We start from the raw sequence: 11,344 nt of genomic DNA on the forward strand, positions 1-11,344 counted from the left end.
GATAGTTATTTAAATGTTCAATGGATCATAACTGAAAATTCTCGCAGTGATGGATGATGAGTCAGTTCAACAATTATAATACACTTTCATAGTATAAATGACTGAAGATTGAAGATCACTTATGTGTAACAGAACAACAGTTTGAAACTTCTTCCTTTATAACAGGCATTTCTTATCATGTCAAGCTGCTCTATGCATTGGCCTTTGCAGTCTGCGAATCTGAATTCTCAGTCAGGGAAGCACAGTTGGATTTCATGATGTAGGCATGTTAATTAAAAAAAAATGAGTACATTGCAGTAGAATTCAGGGGCAGTTTATTCCCATAACTTTTATAATGCTGATGATGTCAAATGTCATAGGTTTGTGAGTAGTGCATTATGATGTGAGATTTGTTCAAAGTATTTTCATCGAGGGGATGCAGCAAGGAAGCCATGGGCTTTCTAGCGAGATCCTCTACTGGAAATACAGAATTTTTAGCAGAAATGAGTTGATAGAGGAGCAGGAGCATAAGATAAGTAATCTTAAGGTGCAGTTACAAAACACAAAGGAGGGACTAGATAGGATGGGAAGGGTGAAGGGCACTGGGGAATGGCAACTGTCAGTTGGTAAGAAGGCAGCTAGGAGGAGGAGATATTCCAACAGTTGTACTTTGCTTCTAACCAATAGATTTTCACCTACTGTCAGTGTTTGGCGAAGAGGAGCCTCTTCTAGCGATAGCTGTAGGAAACATGCAGCAGTCCTCGGCAGTTAGGGAGCCTAAGCCTGTTGCAAATTTTAACAGAAAGAAGAAGGTTCTGCTGGTAGGTAGTTCACATGGCAGAGTTGTGGGCCAGCAGTTGCAGGAAGAGTTGGGGAGTGAGTGCCAGGTCACCAGCATTGTGAAGCCTAACGCAGGGCTGGCTCAGGTGATGGTTAACGTAGGGGAGTTATGTAGGAATTTTATGAAAGACCATCAGGTAGTGACTGTGGATTAAGCTGGGAATAGTCTTGATAGGCAGGGGAGTGATATAGGTGGTGACCTGGTAAAGGTAGCTACTCAAACTGGCGGCACTAGTGGGCACTTTGTGCATCTGTTTCAGCGTCATGATAGGCCTCATCTTAATGCTGCTGTTAGGCATGTTAACATGGGGTTGTGGAAGGCACTGATGGTGGAAGGCATGCTCTGCACCTCAATAGGTATGGGAAGGGAAGACTGGCAAATCTCAAAGTGACAGTGTAGTGAGCAGTGGAGGGATCACTCATGGAAAAATTCATGTAGTAGTTGGTGTTCAAGCTGTTTCTTTTTTTGAATAAACTCAGCTGATAGATATTCCTCCTTAAAGGAAGGTCCTCCTTCAAAGGAATCACCTTCAAAGGAGGTTAGGTGTCCATTTAATGAAGGAATATGCTTATTTCATCAAAATATAAGAGGTATTAGAAATAAAGTTGGTGAACTGCTTATAGATGTCGACTCAGACAATATTGGTGTATCAGAGCACCACTTAAATAATTTGACAATTCAAGGGCTTGCTGGCTGGTTTTCAAGAAGTTCTTTTTGGAGTGGGGGAGTGGCCATGTTAGTGAAAACAGTATTTCCTTTGTATCCGTAGACATAACATGGCACTGCACTGAACGGGTATTTGAATGCTGTGCAGGGGCAGTTGAATTTAATGAAAGTTAACTTCTAATTGTTGTTATTTATAGGTCACCTAACTCTGATTTCAGAGCATTTCTGCTCAAGCTAAAGACGCTTCTTGGTTCATGTTATAGAAAGTACCAAACATTAATTGTATATGGTGACTTCAAAATTAATTTTATATGTGATTTTGCAAGAAAAAGTATGTTGGAAGATCTCCTAAATTCATATGATCTGATGCAGACTGTGTTTTTCCAATCAAGGTGCAGGGTAACAGTAGCACAACCTTAGACAATATTTTTATTCATTTTTCATTACTAGATGGGCATTCTGTTAGTACAAGGGCGAATGGAATTTCAAATTTTAATACTACAGGTTTTTTGTACTCAAACAAGTGCTACATATAATTACAAACTATGTAGGAAATCCAATCCATCAGCAATAGTTTTCTAAACCTCATTAAGGGACAAGAGTGGCAGGATATTTATAGTCTCAATAACACAGATGACCAATATAATGCTTTCCTTAACACATTTCTCATTTTCTTTGGAAGATGCTTTCTATTAGAACAATCTAAACAGGGCACTAGCAGTAAACGGCAGCCTGGGTGCCTGACTAGTGGGATAAGGATATCACACAGAAGTAGAACAAAGTGGGAATTATATCAGAATGTTAGAAGTAGCTACAGCAGCACATTACAAACAGTATTTAAGGTCCTTAAAAACTTATTTGGTTGGCAAAGAGTATGTGGTAAGCTAATAAAATAGCCAATTCATAGGATGAAATTAAAACCACAGGGTCAGTTGTAAAGGAAGTGTCTGACCAGGAGCACAAGGTTGACGATATAAATTCAATTCACATTAAAAATATTTCTGTTACTGATAAGTTAGATATATGTACAGTATTTATAAAGCACTTTCTGAGCATTGCTGGTGAATTAAATAAAAAATTAGTTTCTGCAGGTGATTATATATCTCTCTCAGAAAATGCATTTTCAAGACTGATGTCTGAAATACTATGACTCTCATGGAAGTGATGGAGTACCTAGCAGAATATTAAAGTTCTGTGCTGCGCGTGGTAGCCCAGTGCTTAGCCATATTTGTAATTTTTCCTTTAAGAATGATCAGCATTCTGAATGATTAAAGTACTAGGTAGTAAAGCCACATTATGAAAAGGGAGAAATGGATAATGTAGACAATTTTAGACTTATTTCTATGCCATCAGTTTTTGCTAAAGTTAGTGGAAAGGCTCTGTATGTAAGGGTAATTAATCATTCTATTTCACATAATTTGCTATCAAATGTACTGTTCAGTTTTAGAATTCAATTTGGTTTTACAGAGAGTACTCTACTGCATCGGCTCCTTACTTAGCTTGCGTTTATCATAAATCTCTTACCCAACATAAAGTTCTGAGCAACTGGAAAAAAGCACAGGTGACACCTGTATATAAGAAGGGTAGAAGGATGGATCCTCAAAATTACAGACCAATATCCTCAACATCGGTTTGTTGCAGGATTCCCAAACATATTCTCAGTTTGAATACAATGAATTTGTTTGAGACAGAGTAGTTGCTGTCCACGCATCAGCACTGCTTTAGAAAGCATTGCTCCTGCGAAACGCAACTCACCCTTTTTTCACATGATATCTTGCGGACCATGGATGAAGGGTATCAGACATATGCCATATTCCTTGACTTCCGGAAAGCATTTGGCTCGGTGCCCCACTGCAGACTCCTAACTAAGGTATGAGCATATGGGATTGGTTCCCAAGTATGTGGGTGGATCAAAGACTTCTTAAGTAATAGAACCCAGTACGTTGTCCTCGATGGTGAGTGTTCATCGGAGGTGAGGGTATCATCTGGAGTGCCCCAGGGAAGTGTGGTAGGTCCGCTGTTGTTTTCTATCTACATAAATGATCTTTTGGATAGGGTGGATAGCAATGTGTGGCTGTTTGCTGATGATGCTGTGGTGTATGGGAAGGTGTCGTTGTTGAGTGACTGTAGGAGAATACAAGATGACTTGGACAGGATTTGTGATTGGTGTAAAGAATGGCAGCTAACTTTAAATATAGATAAATGTAAATTAATGCGGATGAATAGGAAAAAGAATCCTGTAATGTTTGAATACTCCATTAGTAGTGTAGCGCTTGACACAGTCACGTCGGTTAAATATTTGGGCGTAACATTGCAGAACAATATGAAGTGGGACAAGCATGTAATGGCAGTTGTGGGGAAGACGGATATTTGTCTTTGGTTCATTGGTAGAATTTTGGGGAGATGTGGTTCATCTGTAAAGGAGACTGCTTATAAAACACTAATACGGCCTATTCTTGAGTACTGCTCGAGCGTTTGGGATCCCTATCAGTTCGGATTGAGGGAGGACATAGAAGCAATTCAGATGCGGGCTGCTAGATTTGTTACTGGTGGGTTTGATCAACATGCGAGTGTTACGGAAATGCTTCAGGAACTCGGGTGGGAGCCTCTAGAGGAAAGGAGGTGTTCTTTTTGCAAATCGCTACTAAGGAAATTTAGAGAACTAGCATATGAGGCTGACTGCAGTACAATTTTACTGCCGCCAACTTACATTTTGCGGAAAGACCACAAAGATAAGATAAGAGAGATTAGGGCTCGTACAGAGGCATATAGGCAGTCATTTTTCCCTCGTTCTGTTTGGGAGTGGAACAGGGAGAGAAGATGCTAGTTGTGGTATGAGGTACCCTCCGCCATGCACCATATGGTGGATTGCGGAGTATGTATGAAGATGTAGATGTAGATGTAGAATTGGTTTAATATCTGAAAATGGTATATTCTTGTTTCTCTGTGACATACTGGATGGATTAAATAAATGGTTTCAAACGCTAGGCATCTTTTTTGATTTAACCCAAGTGTTTGATTGTGTTGATCACAAAATATTGTGGTGAGAATTGCTATGATGTGGGGTCTGAGTGGGGCACAGTTAAAGGGGGGGTGCCACCCGGGATTAGTGCTGGGGCCTCTGATCCTTATTTATATAAATAATTTGCCCTCTAGTATTACAGGTGATTCTAAAATATTTCTGTTTACTGATGACACTGGCCTGGTAGTAAAGGATGTTGTATGCAACATTGGCACTGTTTCAAATAGGGCAGTTCAAGACATAAGTCCATGGCTTGTAGAAAATAAACTAACGCTAAATCACAGTAAGACTCAGTTCTTATAGTTTCTAACACACAAGTCAACAAAATCCGACATTTTAATTTCAAACAATGGGCATGTGTTGTTGTTATGGTCTTCCATCCAGAGACTGATTTCATGCAGCTCTCAATGCTTCTCTAGCCTGTGCAAGCTTCTTCATCTCCAAGTAACTACTGCAAACTACATCCTTCTGCATATGCTTAATTTATTCATCCCTCCATGAATTTTACCCTCCACACTTCCACCCAATACTAAATGGATGATCTCTTGATGCCTCACAATGTGTCCTACCAACTGGTCCCTTCTTAAAGTCAAGTTGTGCCACGTTTTCCTTTTCTCTCCAATTCTATTCAGTACATCCTCATTAGTTACATAATCTACCCATCTAATCTTCAGCATTCTTCTGTAGCACCACATTTTGAAAGCTTCTATTCTCTTCTTATCCAAACTATTTTAATCATCCATGTTTCACTTCTATACTTGGCCACACTCCATACAAATACTTGCAGAAAAGACATCCTGATACTTAAATCTATACTTGCTGTTAATAGATTTCTCTTTTTCAAAAACGCTTCCCTTGCCTTATATCCTTTCTACTTCAACCACCATCAGTTATTTTGCTCCCCTGATACCAAAACTTGTCTACTTCTTTAAGTGTCTCATTTCCTAGTCTAATTCGCTCAGCATCACCTGATTTAATTCGACTACATTCCATTACCCTTGTTTTGCTTTTGTTGGTGTTCATCTTATATCCTCCTTTCAAGACACTCTCCATTCTGTTCAACTGCTCTTCCAAGTCCCTTGGTGTCTCTGCCAGAATTACAATGTCATTGGAAAACCTCCAATTTTTTTTTCTTCTCCATGGATTTTGATTCCTAGTCCAAATTTTCTCTTGTTTCCTTTACTGCTTGCTCAGTATACAGATTGAATAACATTGGGGATAGGCTACCACCCTGTCTTACTCCCTTCCCAACCACTGCTTCCCTTTCATGCCCCTGGACTCTTATAAATGCCATTTGATATCTGTACAAATTGTAAATAGTCTTTCTCTCCTTGTACTTGGTCCCTGCCACCTTCAGAATTTGAGAGAGTATTCCAGTCAACATTATCAAAAGCTTTATTTAAATCTACAAATACTAGAAACATATGTTTGTCTTTCTTTAATCTATCTTCTAAGATAAGTCTTGCTTGCTCAGTATACAGATTGAATAACATTGGGGATAGGCTACCACCCTGTCTTACTCCCTTCCCAACCACTGCTTCCCTTTCATGCCCCTGACTCTTATAAATGCTGTCTGATATCTGTACAAATTGTAAATAGTCTTTCTCTCCTTGTATTTGGTCCCTGCCACCTTCAGAATTTGAGAGAGTGTTTCAGTCAACATTATCAAAAGCTTTCTTTAAGTCTACAAATACTAGAAACGTACGTTTGGCTTTCTTCAATCTGTCTTAAGTTTAGGGTCAGTATTGCCTCGCGTGTTCCAACATTTCTACAGAATCCAAATTGAACCTCCCCGAGGTCAGCCTATGCCAGTTTTTCCATTCGTCTGCAAAGAATTCATGTTAGTATTTTGCACCTGTGACTTATTAAGCTGATAGTTTGGTAATTTTCACACATGTCAATGCCTGCTTTCTGTGAGATTGGAATTATTACATTCTTCTTAAAGTCTGTCTCGTACATCTTGCTCACCAGATGGAAGAGTCTTGTCACTGTTGGGTCTCCCAAGGCTATCAGTAGTTCTAATGGAATATTGTCTACTCCGGAGCCTTGTTTCAACTTATGTCTTTTAGTGATCTATCAAATTCTTCATGCAGTATCATATCTCCCATTTCATCTCCATCTGTGTTCTTTTCCATTTCCATAATATTGCCCTCAAGTACATTGTCCTTGTATAGACCCTCGATGTACTCCTTCCACCTCTCTGCTTTCACTTCTTTGCTTAGAACTGGTTTTCCGTCTGAGCTCTCGATATTAATACAGGTGGTTCTCTTGTCTCCAAAAGTCTCTATGACTTTTCTGTAGGCAGTATCTGTCTTACCCATTGCGATATATGCCTCTACATTCTTACATTTGTCCTCTAGCCATCCCTGTTTAGCCATTTGCACTTCCTGTTGATCTCATGTTTGAGACGTTTGTATTGCTTTTCGCCTGCTTCATTTGTTGCATTTTTATATTTTCTCCTTTCATCAATTAAATTCAGTATCTCTTGTGCTACCCAAGGATTTATACTAGCCCTCGTCTTTTTACTGACTTGATCCTCTTCTGCCTTCACTATTTCATCTCTCAATGCTACCCATTCATCTTCTACTGTATTTCTTTCCCCGTTCTTGTCATTCGTTCCCTAATGTTCTCTCTGAAACTCTCTACAACCTCTGGTTCTTTCAGTTTATCCAGGTCACATCTCCTTAAATTCCCATCTTTTTGCAGTTTCTTCAGTTTTAATCGACAGTTCATAACCAATAAATTATGGTCAGAGTCCACATCTGCCCCTGGATATGTCTTATAGTTTAAAACCTGGTTCCTAAATCTCTGTCTTACCATTGTGGGCATATGATTAGTGAAACTGAACAGTTCAAATCCCTAGATGTTCAAATGGATAGTAAACAATTGTGGGAAGCCCACATTCAGGATCTTGTTCAAAGACTTAATGCTGCCATTTCCACTATTCATATGGCATCTGAAGTAACTGATACTTTGACACAAAATGTGATCTACTTTGCTTATTTTCTTTTGCTTAAGATGTATGGTATTATATTTTGAGGTAGCTCTTCCCATTCTCGAAGGATATTTTTGGCTCAGAAATGGGTGGTTTGGGCAATAAGTGGTGTAAGTTCACAACCTCTTGTTGATACCTATTCATTTCCAAGAGCCACTACAAGAATTCAAAAATCTTAGCTGCAATACCTGTGTTTTCAAATCAAAACTGGAGTTTCCTCATGGGTCACTCCTTCTATTCTGCCAAGGAGTTCATTGAAAATTATGGTGATTCCTGTGTTGTGTTGTTGATTGAATTTAAACAAACTTATGGACTGTAATTTTTTTAGTTTCATTAACATTTTGTTTTATCTGTTATTACTTTTATGTTGTAATTCTATGTACTGCCACGTTCCATGACCTTGCAGATTTGCTCCTCAATTTGGTCCTATGCAACCAGGCGTGTAAAATAAAATAAACACTCATCCAGTTATGACATACATACAACATAATAACTGTTCATTGTTCAGTTACGTACAAGTTCATGGTTAAATGCTCGATGTGTAATTCTACTCACCTATCATTATCATAACATTAACATATTCTCAATAATTCTGACAGTATTCCTGTGTGGTACATTTCACAAAATTTTAAACATAGTTCATGCTATTCACCAACCCCAACTGTAACTTGACTGCGACTGAGCCACTGCTAACTCGCAACTGCCTCCTTGCAGTTTGTGTTTGTCTATTTACAATCTCACTCTTTAGTAGGAATATGTCATTTCAAGGTTTTTAGGGATTTACAAGAGCATGCTACATTAATTAATAATACAACAGTAAGAAATTGTAAAAGTAATGAGCCCATATTTTTAGGAGCATTTGCTTCCTGTACCCAATGTTTTGTATCTGCTTGTTTTACAGAATCACAAGGCACTACACTTTGATATCATACTTATACTGTATCTTTAAGTTCAGTAAAAATTCCCTTGCTTCTAAGAGAGCTGCAATTTATAATTTATCAAACAAAAGGTTAAACTTCTAATATTTACTATAAGAGCCAAAATATGGGAAATCTGAAAACATGATTGTGTTTGGAAAATTTTCGATCTCATTATTATCAGAACCGAATTTTAAATATTACAGTCTAATAAAATGGTTGGTATCTTGAAACTTGATCTTAATCAATCAATAGCTTTTGGATTCTGGCCATTTGAACTAAACCTACCACTTTCTCAGAAATATGAGCAATTGGTCTACAATATTAACTATGTTGTTGGTCCTTAGGTTTCACTCATGAATAAATTTACTTTAAGTGAAAGAAGTACACACATTCCTGGCTGGATGCAGTGTAATTAGAATAATAAATAATAAAATCTTTTACCAAAAGTGAAAGTTGATAAATTCACGAGCTGTTACGGTGCACCCACAAGTCTATATTTATGATAATGAAATAATGGTGGGTGTCTGTAGCATGTTAACCCTCAAGTGGGCATCCAGCTTTATGTAACATGAGTGGTGGCATGGCACGCTTTGTACACATTCAAAGTATAGCTGTGTCCGTGATACCAAGGTAAACATGAATGAGCAAAATCACAGTGTAATTTTAGTTTAATTAAACAATGGTAAAATAAACTTACTGTACACAAGCTAAATCACTGTTTAACTAAAACATTATAAAATAAACTTTAGTTATATCACTTTGATGCCATGTACAAGTATTACTCCACAGTAATGACACTCTATATCAGATCACAGCCAAACTCTTATTAGACTCCTGTTTATCTCATACACCACTGCCTCATTGTGGGATTGTGTTACTAGCTCAGAATCTGGGTGATTTTCTTCCATGGATTGTACATTTTTTCTTAACTAGCTCACTGTTTATTACATATTACTGGTGATTACTTGGACATATGACAGAACAACTGAGCACTGGGTAACCGAAGTGATAATGTACGAATAGGTATGGGCTCACAGTTGTAAAGCAACAATAGAATGGTACACATTTGTGCTTGTTGCACTTTATACAAAGGTGCGCCAGCTCAAGGGTTAAATGGTTGGATTATACCGGCTTGGTTTCCTTATCTGTCCTGGTTCACAGAGATATTTCTTTAATAATAGATTGAATGATCCAGTGTAAAACTGTCTGACACCAGTGATGATTTTTAAGAGGCTGACATAAATATGTTAAAATTTGAGTTACTGCAAGTTATTGATTAACCGTGGTGAAATATCCTGAATTTTTTTTAGTAACTACATCATGCACATACCGTATTTACTCGAATCTAAGCCGCACTCGAATCTAAGCCGCACCTGAAAAATGAGACTCGAAATAAAGGAAAAAAAAATTCCCGAATCTAAATCGCACCTGAAATTTGAGACTTGAAATTCAAGGAGAGAGAAAAGTTTTAGGCCGCACCTCCAAATCGAAACAAAGTTGGTCCATTGTAATATGAGAGACAATTTAGGTCGAATGAATGATGATACACCTACAGTAGTTTGGTTCGAGTCGTAAGCTTAGCAGTTAAGCTTTACCAGGCAGCCCTTGCTATGCGTCAGGCGCTCTGTCCGTATTTATACGGGTACCCTTCCTTTTTCACGTGCTTCATCTGGTTTGAATCGATTGCTTATGTTGCTTTGATCTGATAAGTGCCGTTTTCTTTGTTATAGGTGTTTACGTCACTCTAAGCTGAAAATGCATTACTATACTGTGTCATGCATTGTTTGTCGCATTCTGATAGTGTGTGTTTACGGCCTGTCGCCGCTCACGGCATGGCTTGCTTTTGCGCGCGCTACCGCCGCTTACTATTGAAGAAAAGAGAGAGGAATCGTCTCATTAGCGAAACAATGGCAAGAGACTGCTATTTGTTGTTACTTACAACGCTGCTTTCTTTGATAATGATCAGCAAGAACCAAATAATAGACTGCGTATGACAGAACATGTTCTGAACGAGAGTAGCCAAAAATTTTTCTCCGTTTGAAAATCTTTGCGGCCGCTTCTTTAGTACATCAAATTCTGCACAGAAATTTGAGTCATCTTAGATTTAAAAATCTAGTCAGTTGCCGTGCTTCATTTCTGACTGTATCACTATGAGGCATAAGAATAATACGAATATAAACATGACACGATATGTATTTTCTCCTGCGTTTGCTGTTGTCTCACTCTAGTTTCGTAGTTTATTAGGCAGACAGGATTTAAATGAGACAGAAGCAAACACGAAAGAATACATGGCAAAATGTTTATATTCGTATTATTCTTATGGTGAAGAGAATATTGTATGTGATTCACATTTCATCAGGTTCCTATTAGCAACCGTCTCTTCTCACAGGTAGGAAAAAATTCAGAACGTATAGTTGGCCATATTGACAAACATCCCAAACAGTCTTGCCAGCCGGGTTTTCATAGTATATTGAAATTCTGCTACATTCGAAGATGAACAATACGGAATTTGTATTTACTTCGTTGGATAATGTATGAAAATGTAGTGATTGAAACTCGGGGCGCTTTTTTTAAATTTATTTACTGACGCAGAGGTTTTGGCGCCAGTATTTATCTTTGTGCCTACAAAGCATGCCTGTGTAGCGCTACATATATTCGACGGCAGAAGTTAGTTGTGGCGGCACCTACCAACATTTTACAGAACTTCCGCTTGCTTTGCACTCGATTCTAAGCCACAGGCGGTTTTTTGGATTACAAAAACCGGATAAAAGTGCGGCTCAGATTCGAGTAAATATGGTAATCTTATTTGACATAAATACTGTAATTTTTCTAAGTATACAAAATAAATTACTTTCTTCAAAACATACAGAATTTCAATCTTGTATTAGAAAAGCATATAAAGCAGTAAGTACTATCACATT

This window comes from Schistocerca serialis, chromosome 3 (genome assembly GCF_023864345.2).
Source record: "Schistocerca serialis cubense isolate TAMUIC-IGC-003099 chromosome 3, iqSchSeri2.2, whole genome shotgun sequence".
Lineage (NCBI taxonomy): Eukaryota > Metazoa > Arthropoda > Insecta > Orthoptera > Acrididae > Schistocerca > Schistocerca serialis.